Source organism: Salmo trutta, chromosome 2 (assembly GCF_901001165.1).
Source record: "Salmo trutta chromosome 2, fSalTru1.1, whole genome shotgun sequence".
Taxonomy (NCBI): domain Eukaryota; kingdom Metazoa; phylum Chordata; class Actinopteri; order Salmoniformes; family Salmonidae; genus Salmo; species Salmo trutta.
Window position 1 is genome coordinate 47,852,419 of NC_042958.1, and position 11,451 is coordinate 47,863,869.

General features: G+C 41.2%; 1 protein-coding gene across 9 annotated transcripts in view; it reads right to left on the reverse strand.

The window, feature by feature from the left end:
• The window catches only part of LOC115156125 (myocardin), a 191,963-nt gene extending 189,455 nt beyond the window's left edge, over window positions 1–2,508 (reverse strand). For 8 of the 9 annotated variants that reach the window (XM_029703467.1, XM_029703452.1, XM_029703459.1 and 5 more), the window contains exon 1: window positions 2,378–2,507. The gene's annotated coding sequence lies outside the window, so the exon portion shown is untranslated. Of the gene's footprint in view, window positions 1–2,377 lie in introns of all 9 variants that reach the window. The other variant, XM_029703493.1, reaches the window with a different exon arrangement.
• Window positions 2,509–11,451: the final 8,943 nt, after the last annotated feature.

An 11,451-nucleotide genomic window follows, 5' to 3' on the forward strand; every position in this document is an offset into this window, starting at 1 on the left:
AAAACACATTTACTGGAAGAACTGTGCAGATGCAAAGAGTAATTCTGTGTAAATTGTTCCAAGTAGTCCTCGTGCATAGAGCTGTATGGTTTGTTTAAACTTTAAAAAATCTATGGTTTTTGGTTTGGCATACATTTTACAGTGAGAAATCTGAGTCTCAGTGTAATTCTGTTAGTGTGGAATTACCCAGCATGTAATCCTTGAAACGGATTCTAAATCTGATTACAGAACAATACCCATGGGCCGTAAAGAAGGCTGTTTGAACAAGTCCAGGACACTTCCAAAGCAAAAAAAAAAAAAAAAAAAAAAAACTGTCATTGTTCTAAATTGTGTTTTTCCCATAATAGCAAGTTAACTACTTCTACTTTTTAAGATATGAAAACATCTGAACGCGTTGGGTTAGCTCACATTGCATGGTGCAATCATGTTCCTAGTAGAAGAAAGCAGTTTGTTTGGATATCATATCCCCATGATAATCCAATCCAAATGTTTTGAAATTAAAGTTGATCCAGAACATGACTGGATATATTACAGATTAATTGATTCAGTGTACTCAGAGACAATAAACAGGTGATAAGAGCGAGAGGTGGGTTGTACATGAACACTGTGTGGACCTAGAGAGCCAAGATATCCTATAAACACCCTTGCTGATGTCACAGTAAACACGTGGATGATGATTCAACGAAAGAAAAACGCAAAAGAACATGAACTGCATGTTGTTCTCTAGGCTACAGTACAAAATTAGCATCTCAGCCAAATACTGTAGGCATCGACAGTGTGTGGGTGTACATACACATTTGTAATCATTAACACCCAACATACACATGTCACACAGTAACAGCTAAATATCATGTAGTATAAACCACACACATACTACATCAAACATGCACAGTACATACATCAACATATATACAATTATACATCAATAAAGTACACCTATATGATACCTATGGCAAACATACAGACCTAAACACGTCGCCTCTAGGTTCACAACCCACTATTACAAATGATCGTGAAATAAACAAATTATTTAATGCGAAATTCATGAAAACGACACACATAAAAAAAAGGACATGTCCACCACACAATTTTTAGACAGTGCATTTAAATTCAGATAAAGGCAGGACGTCATTAATACAGAAACGATAGGAGGGAGGTTTGTCGGGCAGAACGGTTGCGCGTATAACGCAGAGGCCAAGCAACCAAAATGTTGCATGTTCGAATCCCATGATGGACAACTTTAACATTTCAGCCAGCCTTGCAACTATTTACTACAGTACTTTTTAACTACTTAGCTAGCATGTTAGCTAACCCTTACCCCTAGTCTAGCTTTAACATAGAAACAACAAATTGAAATTCTTATTAAATAAAATCGTGTAATGGACATGAATGCGTGATGGTGGACACACCTTTAAACAAAACAAAAAATCATTAATTTCAAATAAGTAATTTGCGTCTGATTCAAAATAATCTGTGAGTGTGTCGCAACCAACCTACAGACAAACACATGTAGATCCCTCAGTCTCCACTAGCTTCTAACTCTGTTCTGTTCTTGCGGGGAAATCAAGCAGCTGCTTTTAATCATCAGTAATTGCATTCACTTGTTTGAATTTCGCTCACTACTGTAGCCTTGTTCCATAACTCACAACTCAGAAATATGGTTATCCAACAGCTTTATGTCCAATTTCCTTTTCAGTAATGACCTAAAGAGGAGAGCTGAATAACATTTGAAAGCCTTCACACATGTGCCTACTTTAATTTGACTGACTACTGTCATACCCAGTCCCAGTACCTGGTGACAACATCGCAGGTGTAGAGCAGATCCCTTGCCACACAAAAGCGTTATTCTGACATTTAATGAACCAAGTTTGCCATGATGCCACTGATGTAGTGGCCCAACTGTTCTTTTAAAGCAGTTATACTATTTTGACTGTCCTCTATAGCCACAATATGCCTTGTTCTTTCACAGGCAAATCAGCTAACAATTCAATGTACTCTCTCATATCATCTGTTCTCCAGGGATACTTTCAAAGAGACATGCTATAATAACATTACCTCACACTACAACAACACAAGTCAGACCGATCTCTATGGGTCAGACAGTATAGAATAGCGCTGCTCTATGACTTTGTCTTTCTCAATTGATGTGAGATGCCAGAATTGCACCCGCTTGAGTCGTATTTCATATTCTGAACGTGTATTAAAACGTACATTAATAATAAGCTAACTCGTTAAACTGCAGCAGAGATCACATTTCGCTGAGAATTCACTGCCTACACACTGCTCTTCACTCGCACAGGTACACGTTTGTTTCATTACGCATTCCTTTGAATATTTCTGATAAAGCTGTAACTTTTGTATAAAAAACAAAAAATACCTGTAGGAACCTGATGGTAAGAGGGATACCTCTCTGTTGTATGTTATAGGAGCTGTCGGAAGTGAAGCGACACTGCCATTTTACTTAATTCAAAAGTCCTTGAAGGTGTTTCGATTTCGAAGCGGTACAACTGCTCGACACTTACGGAAACAGCCGAGCCGAGTGTCGGAGTGAAGCCGAGTCATTCAATCTTCAAACCGATGAAAATAGGATTGTGGTGGCAGCCAGTGGTGTAAAAATACTTTAAAGAACTACTTTAGTAGTTTTGGGGGGGTATCTGTACTTTACTCTTTATGTTTTTTACAACTTTTACTCCACTACATTCTTTAAGACATTAATGTACGTTTTACTCAATACATTTTCCCTGACGCCCAAAAGTACTCCTTACATTTTGAATGCTTAACAGGACAGGAAAATTGTCCAATTCACGCACTTACCTACTGTCTCTGATCTGGCGGACTCATAAACAGTTATTGACTCAAGACATTTCAGCTTTTCATTTTTAATTAACTAGTAAAACATTCTTAAAACACAATTCCATTTTGACATAATGGGGGGTATAGCCTATTGACACAAACTAAAAAAAAAATGTGTCAGGCTGTAACACAACAAAGTGTGGAAAAGGTCAAGGGGTGTCACCAGGGGGCATCTTCCCGGGGTGTCTTCCAGGGGCGACAACAAGGGCATCTTGCATGGACTCACTCTATGTGCAATAATTGTGTTTAACATGATTTTTTTCATGACTACCACATCTCTGTACCCCACACATACAATTATCTGTAAGAACCCTCAGTTGAGTAGTGAATTTCAAGCACAGATTCAACCACAAAGACAAGGGAGGTTTTCCAAGGCCTAGCAAAGAAGGGCACCTTTTGGTAGATGGGTAAAAATAAAAAAGCAGTCATTGAATACCCCTTTGAGCATGGTGAAGTTATTAATTACACTTTGGATGGTTTATCAATACACCCAGTCACTACAAGCCTCCTTCCTAACTCAGTTGCTGAAGAGGGATTTCACCATGAGGCAAATGGTGTCTTTAAAACAGATGTGGCTGTGATAGGAGAAAACTGAGGATGGATCAACAACATTGTAGTTTTTAGGGAGTTTTTTTAGGATAAAACAATATATTGAATAGAGCTAAGCACAAATCCTTGAGGAAAACCTGCTTCACTCTGCTTTCCAACAGACACCGTAAGCCAAATTCAGCAGGACAATAACCTAAAACACAAGGCCATATCTACACTGGTGTTGCTTACCAAGATGACAGTGAATATTCCTGAGTGGCCTAGTTACAGTTTTGACTTAAATCGGCATGGAAATCTATGGCAAGATGTGAAAATAGCTGTCTAGCCATGATCAACAACCAACTTGAAAGAGCTTGAAGAATCATTTTAAGAATAATGTGCAAATATCGTACAATCCGGGTGTGCAATGCTCTAAGAGACGTACCTAAAAAGACTCACAGCTCTTAGAGACGTGCCTAGAAAGACTCACAGCTCTTAGAGACGTACCCAGAAAGACTCACAGCTCTTAGAGACGTACCTAGAAAGACTCACAGCTGTTAGAGACATACCTAGAAAGACTCACAGCTCTTAGAGACGTACCTAGAAAGACTCACAGCTCTTAGAGACGTACCTAGAAAGACTCACAGCTCTTAGAGACTTACCCAGAAAGACTCACAGCTCTTAGAGACGTACCTAGAAAGACTCACATTTGTAATCGCTGCCCATTTTCAATAAATGTACAGCAATTTCTAAAAACATGTTTTCACTCTGTCATTCACTCTGTATTGTGTGCAGATAGTTGATATATTTTTTAAATATTTAATACATTTTGAATTCAGGCTGTAACACCATCACATTTTTTTACTTTCTGAAGGCACTGTACAACCAATATTATAACTGAAGCTTGTCCATCAAAGCTTTTAAATTCCAATTTTGCCCCGATGGGCAACATAAAACAAGTGTAATCGAAGTCAACTCATTAACTGTAAATCTTATTCCATAGATAATCGCTGTAGAAAATTACCTGTAGGTAATATAATATATCAAACCCTCTGTTCAAACAAGAAGCAGATTGATATTTAGCAGTGGAGGCTCCTGAGGGGAGGACGGCTCATAATAATGTCTGGAACAGTGTGAGCGGAATGCCATCAAACCCATGGAAACCATGGGTTTGATGTATTTGATACCATTCCACCTATTCCGCTCCAGCCATTACCACGAGCCCGTCCTCCCCAACCTCCTGAGGTATGTAGACTAAGTGACGGTAAGTGAGTTATCCTCTTGATTGGTCAAATCAAATCAATGGTCAATGAACAAGCTAGTTGAATATCAATGCTTTATCGGTACTAGGGGTGAGTAGTATGGACTGACGTCATTGCATACTTCTCATGAGTCATAGGCTGGAGGCTAGAAGGCAGACATAAGAGTTCAGAATGACCTTATGATGTTGTAACTTAATATAGAGCATGTCACTTTTTCTTAAAATAACAGCAGAAATAGCTGCTTCTATTTTGGTTTGCTGTGTTTCTGTTGGATGCTTTTCGTCAAGAGAATGTGTTTTGTATCACGTTCTTTTCCTCAAAGAAAAAGAAAAGAGAGAGCAGCCAAAACCGTTCTCAATCATACTCAATCTGCAAGTAACTACCCACAGAACCATTCTCAATCTGCAGCTAACTACACAGAGAACCATTCTCAATCTGCAGATAACTACCCACAGAACCATTCTCAATCTCCAACCAACTACCCACAGAACCGTTCTCAATCATACTCAATCTGCAGCTAAATACCCACAGAACCGGTCTCAATCATACTCAATCTGCAGCTAACTACCCACAGAACCGTTCTCAATCATACTCAATCTGCAGCTAACTACCCACAGAACCGTTCTCAATCATGCTCAATCTGCAGATAACTACCCACAGAACCATTCTCAATCTGCAGCTAACTACCCACAGAACCATTCTCAATCATACTCAATCTGCAGATAACTACCCACAGAACCATTCTCAATCTGCAGCTAACTACCCACAGAACCATTCTCAATCATACTCAATCTGCAGATAACTACCCACAGAACCATTCTTAATCTGCAGCTAACTACCCACAGAACCATTCTCAATCTGCAGCTAACAACCCACAGAACCATTCTCAATCTGCAGCTAACTACCCAGAGAACCATTCTCAATCTGCAGATAACTACCCACAGAACCATTCTCAATCTGCAGCCAACTACCCACAGAACTGTTCTCAATCATACTCAATCTGCAGCTAACTACCCACAGAACCGTTCTCAATCATAATCAATCTGCAGCTAACTACCCACAGAACCGTTCTCAATCATACTCAATCTGCAGCTAACTACCCACAGAACCGTTATCAATCATACTCAATCTGCAGCTAACTACCCACACAACCGTTCTCAATCTGCAGATAACTACCCACAGAACCGTTCTCAATCTGCAGATAACTACCCACAGAACCATTCTCAATCATACTCAATCTGCAGCTAACTACCCACAGAACCGTTCTCAATCATACTCAATCTGCAGATAACCACCCACAGAACCATTCTCAATCTGCAGCTAACTACCCACAGAAACATTCTCAATCATACTCAATCTGCAGCTAACTACCCACAGAACCGTTCTCAATCATACTCAATCTGCAGATAACTACCCACCGAACCGTTCTCAATCATACTCAATCTGCAGCAAACTACCCACAGAAACATTCTCAATCTGCAGCTAACTACCCACAGAACCATTCTTAATCTGCAGATAACAACCCACAGAACCATTCTCAATCTGCAGCTAACTACCCACATAACCATTCTTAATCTGCAGATAACAACCCACAGAACCATTCTCAATCTGCAGCTAACTACCCACATTACCGTTCTCAATCTGCAGCTAACTACCCATAGAACGGTTCTCAATCATACTCAATCTGCAGGTAACTACCCACAGAACCGTTCTCAATCATACTCAATCTGCAGCTAACTACCCACAGAACCGGTCTCTATCATACTCAATCTGCAGCTAACTACCCACAGAACCGTTCTCAATCTGCAGATAACTACCCACAGAACCGTTCTCAATCTGCAGATAACTACCCACAGAACCATTCTCAATCATACTCAATCTGCAGCTAACTACCCACAGAACCGTTCTCAATCATACTCAATCTGCAGATAACCACCCACAGAACCATTCTCAATCTGCAGCTAACTACCCACAGAAACATTCTCAATCATACTCAATCTGCAGCTAACTACCCACAGAACCGTTCTCAATCATACTCAATCTGCAGATAACTACCCACCGAACCGTTCTCAATCATACTCAATCTGCAGCAAACTACCCACAGAAACATTCTCAATCTGCAGCTAACTACCCACAGAACCATTCTTAATCTGCAGATAACAACCCACAGAACCATTCTCAATCTGCAGCTAACTACCCACATAACCATTCTTAATCTGCAGATAACAACCCACAGAACCATTCTCAATCTGCAGCTAACTACCCACATTACCGTTCTCAATCTGCAGCTAACTACCCATAGAACGGTTCTCAATCATACTCAATCTGCAGGTAACTACCCACAGAACCGTTCTCAATCATACTCAATCTGCAGCTAACTACCCACAGAACCGGTCTCTATCATACTCAATCTGCAGCTAACTACCCACAGAACCATTCTCAATCATACTCAATCTGCAGCTAACTACCCACAGAACCGTTCTCAATCATACTCAATCTGCAGCTAACTACCCACAGAACCGGTCTCTATCATACTTAATCTGCAGCTAACTACCCACAGAACCGTTCTCAATCATACTCAATCTGCAGATAACTACCCACAGAACCATTCTTAATCTGCAGCTAACTACCCACAGAACCATTCTTAATCTGCAGATAACTACCCACAGAACCATTCTCAATCATACTCAATCTGCAGCTAACTACCCACACAACTGTTCTCAATCTGCAGATAACTACCCATAGAACCGTTCTCAATCTGCAGATAACTACCCACAGAACCATTCTCAATCATACTCAATCTGCAGATAACTACCCACACAACCGTTCTCAATCTGCAGATATCTACCCACCGAACCGTTCTCAATCTGCAGCTAACTACCCACACAACCGTTCTCAATCAATCTCAAACTATCCACAGAACAGTTTTTAATCATTCTCAATCTGCAGCTAACTACCCACAGAACTGTTCTCAATCACCCTGAATCTGCAGCTAACTACCCACAGAACCGTTCCCAATCACACTCAATCTTCATTAAACTACCCACAGAACCATTCCCAATCACACTCAATCTGCCGCTAACTACCCACAGAACCATTCTCAATCATACTCAATCTGCAGCTAACTACCCACAGAACCGTTCTCAATCATACTCAATCTGCAGCTAACTACCCACAGAACCGGTCTCAATCATACTCAATCTGCAGCTAACTACCCACAGAACAGTTCTCAATCATACTCAATCTGCAGCTAACTACCCACAGAACCGTTCTCAATCATACTTAATCTGCAGCTAACTACCCACAGAACCATTCTTAATCTGCAGCTAACTACCCACAAAACCATTCTCAATCATACTCAATCTGCAGATAACTACCCACAGAACCATTCTTAATCTGCAGCTAACTACCCACAGAACCATTCTCAATCTGCAGCTAACAACCCACAGAACCATTCTCAATCTGCAGCTAACTACCCAGAGAACCATTCTCAATCTGCAGATAACTACCCACAGAACCATTCTCAATCTGCAGCTAACTACCCACACAACCGTTCTCAATCTGCAGATAACTACCCACAGAACCGTTCTCAATCTGCAGATAACTACCCACAGAACCGTTCTCAATCATACTCAATCTGCAGCTAACTACCCACAGAACAGTTCTCAATCATACTCAATCTGCAGCTAACTACCCACAGAACCGTTCTCAATCATACTCAATCTGCAGATAACTACCCACAGAACCATTCTCAATCTGCAGCTAACTACCCACAGAACCATTCTCAATCATACTCAATCTGCAGATAACTACCCACAGAACCATTCTTAATCTGCAGCTAACTACCCACAGAACCATTCTCAATCTGCAGCTAACAACCCACAGAACCATTCTCAATCTGCAGCTAACTACCCAGAGAACCATTCTCAATCTGCAGATAACTACCCACAGAACCATTCTCAATCTGCAGCTAACTACCCACACAACCGTTCTCAATCTGCAGATAACTACCCACAGAACCGTTCTCAATCTGCAGATAACTACCCACAGAACCGTTCTCAATCATACTCAATCTGCAGATAACTACCCACAGAACCGTTCTCAATCATACTCAATCTGCAGATAGCCACCCACAGAACCATTCTCAATCTGCAGCTAACTACCCACAGAAACATTCTCAATCATACTTAAACTGCAGATAACTACCCACAGAACCATTCTCAATCTGCAGCTAACTACCCACAGAACCATTCTTAATCTGCAGCTAACTACCCACAGAACCATTCTCAATCTGCAGCTAACTACCCACATTACCGTTCTCAATCTGCAGCTAACTACCCACAGAACCGTTCTCAATCTGCAGCTAACTACCCATAGAACGGTTCTCAATCATACTCAATCTGCAGGTAACTACCCACAGAACCGTTCTCAATCATACTCAATCTGCAGCTAACTACCCACAGAACCGGTCTCTATCATACTCAATCTGCAGCTAACTACCCACAGAACCGTTCTCAATCTGCAGATAACTACCCACAGAACCGTTCTCAATCTGCAGATAACTACCCACAGAACCATTCTCAATCATACTCAATCTGCAGCTAACTACCCACAGAACCGTTCTCAATCATACTCAATCTGCAGATAACCACCCACAGAACCATTCTCAATCTGCAGCTAACTACCCACAGAAACATTCTCAATCATACTCAATCTGCAGCTAACTACCCACAGAACCGTTCTCAATCATACTCAATCTGCAGATAACTACCCACCGAACCGTTCTCAATCATACTCAATCTGCAGCAAACTACCCACAGAAACATTCTCAATCTGCAGCTAACTACCCACAGAACCATTCTTAATCTGCAGATAACAACCCACAGAACCATTCTCAATCTGCAGCTAACTACCCACATAACCATTCTTAATCTGCAGATAACAACCCACAGAACCATTCTCAATCTGCAGCTAACTACCCACATTACCGTTCTCAATCTGCAGCTAACTACCCATAGAACGGTTCTCAATCATACTCAATCTGCAGGTAACTACCCACAGAACCGTTCTCAATCATACTCAATCTGCAGCTAACTACCCACAGAACCGGTCTCTATCATACTCAATCTGCAGCTAACTACCCACAGAACCATTCTCAATCATACTCAATCTGCAGCTAACTACCCACAGAACCGTTCTCAATCATACTCAATCTGCAGCTAACTACCCACAGAACCGGTCTCTATCATACTTAATCTGCAGCTAACTACCCACAGAACCGTTCTCAATCATACTCAATCTGCAGATAACTACCCACAGAACCATTCTTAATCTGCAGCTAACTACCCACAGAACCATTCTTAATCTGCAGATAACTACCCACAGAACCATTCTCAATCATACTCAATCTGCAGCTAACTACCCACACAACTGTTCTCAATCTGCAGATAACTACCCATAGAACCGTTCTCAATCTGCAGATAACTACCCACAGAACCATTCTCAATCATACTCAATCTGCAGATAACTACCCACACAACCGTTCTCAATCTGCAGATATCTACCCACCGAACCGTTCTCAATCTGCAGCTAACTACCCACACAACCGTTCTCAATCAATCTCAAACTATCCACAGAACAGTTTTTAATCATTCTCAATCTGCAGCTAACTACCCACAGAACTGTTCTCAATCACCCTGAATCTGCAGCTAACTACCCACAGAACCGTTCCCAATCACACTCAATCTTCATTAAACTACCCACAGAACCATTCCCAATCACACTCAATCTGCCGCTAACTACCCACAGAACCATTCTCAATCATACTCAATCTGCAGCTAACTACCCACAGAACCGTTCTCAATCATACTCAATCTGCAGCTAACTACCCACAGAACCGGTCTCAATCATACTCAATCTGCAGCTAACTACCCACAGAACAGTTCTCAATCATACTCAATCTGCAGCTAACTACCCACAGAACCGTTCTCAATCATACTTAATCTGCAGCTAACTACCCACAGAACCATTCTTAATCTGCAGCTAACTACCCACAAAACCATTCTCAATCATACTCAATCTGCAGATAACTACCCACAGAACCATTCTTAATCTGCAGCTAACTACCCACAGAACCATTCTCAATCTGCAGCTAACAACCCACAGAACCATTCTCAATCTGCAGCTAACTACCCAGAGAACCATTCTCAATCTGCAGATAACTACCCACAGAACCATTCTCAATCTGCAGCTAACTACCCACACAACCGTTCTCAATCTGCAGATAACTACCCACAGAACCGTTCTCAATCTGCAGATAACTACCCACAGAACCGTTCTCAATCATACTCAATCTGCAGCTAACTACCCACAGAACAGTTCTCAATCATACTCAATCTGCAGCTAACTACCCACAGAACCGTTCTCAATCATACTCAATCTGCAGATAACTACCCACAGAACCATTCTCAATCTGCAGCTAACTACCCACAGAACCATTCTCAATCATACTCAATCTGCAGATAACTACCCACAGAACCATTCTTAATCTGCAGCTAACTACCCACAGAACCATTCTCAATCTGCAGCTAACAACCCACAGAACCATTCTCAATCTGCAGCTAACTACCCAGAGAACCATTCTCAATCTGCAGATAACTACCCACAGAACCATTCTCAATCTGCAGCTAACTACCCACACAACCGTTCTCAATCTGCAGATAACTACCCACAGAACCGTTCTCAATCTGCAGATAACTACCCACAGAACCGTTCTCAATCATACTCAATCTGCAGATAACTACCCACA